Below are 2,752 nucleotides of genomic sequence, written 5' to 3'. Positions count from 1 at the left end.
AAACAATGTAGTGACCTGCAGCTCATGAACATATCAGATAAATAAAACAATGCTTCTATCCTCCGCTATTAAAGCCTTTGTGTGTGTGTGTGTGTGTGTGTGTGTGTGTGTGTGTGTGTGTGTGTGTGTGTGTGTGTGTGTGTGTGTGTTCACCAATTTCCAGTCATCAGCTTTGTCTGTCCATAAAAACCCTCTTTTAGACTGAATAAGTTAAAGTAGATCATATGCTGTCCTGCACTGACTCTGACAGGAGAACCAGATATGATCCAGTTATTATTAATAATAATAATAATAATAATAATAATAATAATAATAATAATAATAATAATATAAAATGAACAGATGTGCATGGATGAATGAGCAACTTCACTCTGGCTGAAACAGGAAACCCACAGTGAGGCCCTGCACCTCAGGAGACACAATGACTTCCTTCAGTCACTGATCTCAGATCTGCTTTACACCCTGCAGGTTAAATCCTCAGTCACTTCGGGCAGAACTAGGTATGAAAAATCACTTTGTAATTCCACATCAGATGAGTGTATGTATTACTGATCTCTCCTGTGACTCTGATATTTCATTGATGATGAATTAGATTGAAGATAAGTAACATTTATAGAAGCCCACTGTGAGGGGAAATAAATATCTGGTATTAAATGTTATAAATCTGAAGCTTCTCTGCTGTAGTGGCTTTTTGTTTTGAATGGAAAAAGTGTTTCTTAGCCACAAACCTGCGTTCACGACCCCCAAGGTGATAAAAAAATGTTCCACTGGCTTTCACCAATAGCATGAAAGATTCTATCTACATCAGTCTCTTCATTTTAAAACAGTAAACATCACAGTTTAACCGCAACCAATGAGCTGTTAGAGAGCGAGAGCGAAACGTTCCACTGACGTGGACCAATCAGATTAAAGAACACGCAACTGCATGAAAGGGCTTCAGCAGCACGAGCCGCTCAGCACCAGTGTCTGAGATGGAGGCATCAAGAGTCGCTCTCATCGCTCTCGTGTGTAAGTCACATTGAACTTTTACACACTTTCTAAAGAATTAAAACTTGCTGTGAGGTTGTGCAGAAGTTTGTGCTCCCTCCTCAGTGTACTGTAAAGTGTGATGTTGTATTGCAGGTGTTGTGTTCTCCAGTCAGAAGAGGATCTCTGGAGCAGAAGTGGAGCTGAGAGTCAGACGAGGAGACGATGTCACTCTCTACTCTGACTGTGTTTGGAAAAGTGGATTTTCTCCAGTGTGGTTTAGAAACTGCTCACATCAGAATCAACCTCCACTCAAGATGTCAGTGAAAGATTTGAAAATAGAATGCATGTCTGGTGTTTCTCCATGTTACTCAGCTGTGTTTAACGGCTCCACCAACACACACAATCTCCTGATTAAGAACGTCACAGAATCAGATCTGGGCCTGTACTACTGCGCTCTACATGAGACCAAAGTTTCAAAGTTAAAAGATGGCATCATAAGTCCCAGTGATGTGTATCATTATGGAAACAGATCCACTCGACTCTCTCTACTCGGTAAGATTGTCTAATCATTATTTAATTATTTTGTCTTTGCTGATGTTTTGTAAAATTGATACAGTACATCTTTAAGATTATCCAAACAAAACTGAAAATGTTGCGGTGACATTTTTAGACTCTGTAGAAACCTCTCCCAGGGTTACTGCTGCTCCAAACACCCCGTATCAGAGTGTATCAGAGTGGAGTGTTAGCTGGAAGCTGATGTTGAGTGTGTGTGCTGTGTGTGTTCTCCTCTCCTCACTCCTCTCCTCCATCTGTGTGTACTGCCTCTGCACAAACACCACTAAAGGTACTCACACACTCAATCTCAGCACTAACACTGTTTCACCTTTCAGTACAATCAGAGTTAACTTTGCTCTTCACCATTAAGGAGGTCTATCTCCTCACCTGTCAAGCATTTTGTCTTCCAATTCAGAAAACTCCATCTCTAATCACCATTTAGGCATTTTGTCTGAAATATTTGGGGCGTGGCTTCATCCAGACAGCTTTAAATAATCTTCAGCAAATAGTTTCACTCTTTTAAGATTTAAGATAACATCATTTCATTCACAGCAAAATTCGAACCTGATCTGGCAGGAAGTCACAAAAGGACGACTCAGAGACGTGATGAGGTTGGAGACGATGAGGTTTGTTACGCCTCGTTGGACATCCAGAACCTCAAGAAGAAGACGAAGAGGAAGAAGAGAGTTCAGCACTCTGATTTTAGCACATATTCAGAGGTCAGAACTGAGAGAACTGAGAGATCCTGAGGAGGAGGAGTTAATGAATTCTGAAATTTGTATTAGATCACAGTGTATTATTTTAATAAACTTTTTTTTTTACATCTTAATGATAATAATAGAGAGTGAAATTAATTTTAAATGCTTGGTGCCTGTGAATCATGGTTTAATTCTTGAAATTTCTCATTATTTTTAGATTAATTGTAAGAGTGAAACTGATTGCATTGTTAAAAATACATTTGTATCAAAATACCTTGTTGGTATATTGAGATGGTATCATCTCATCTCATTATCTCTAGCCGCTTTATCCTTCTACCAGGTCGCAGGCAAGCTGGAGCCTATCCCAGCTGACTACGGGCGAAAGGCGGGGTACACCCTGGACAAGTTGCCAGGTCATCACAGGGCTGACACATAGACACAGACAACCATTCACACTCACATTCACACCTACGGTCAATTTAGAGTCACCAGTTAACCTAACCTGCATGTCTTTGGACTGTGGGGGAAAC

At 40.3% G+C, this 2,752-nt stretch overlaps 1 long non-coding RNA gene across 1 annotated transcript; it reads left to right on the top strand.

Moving 5' to 3' along the window:
- Positions 1 to 1,447: 1,447 nt before the first annotated feature.
- LOC132882773 (uncharacterized) lies at positions 1,448 to 2,336 on the top strand. The gene is made up of 3 exons (XR_009654225.1): positions 1,448 to 1,521; positions 1,640 to 1,813; positions 2,077 to 2,336. It is a non-coding gene; the product is annotated as an uncharacterized LOC132882773 (long non-coding RNA).
- The last annotated feature ends 416 nt before the right edge of the window (positions 2,337 to 2,752 follow it).

The sequence above is a fragment of the Neoarius graeffei genome, chromosome 3, assembly GCF_027579695.1.
Source record: "Neoarius graeffei isolate fNeoGra1 chromosome 3, fNeoGra1.pri, whole genome shotgun sequence".
Classification (NCBI taxonomy): domain Eukaryota; kingdom Metazoa; phylum Chordata; class Actinopteri; order Siluriformes; family Ariidae; genus Neoarius; species Neoarius graeffei.
The sequence above is the reverse complement of the archived record's forward strand: the minus strand, read 5'-3'. Positions and strand labels throughout refer to the sequence as shown.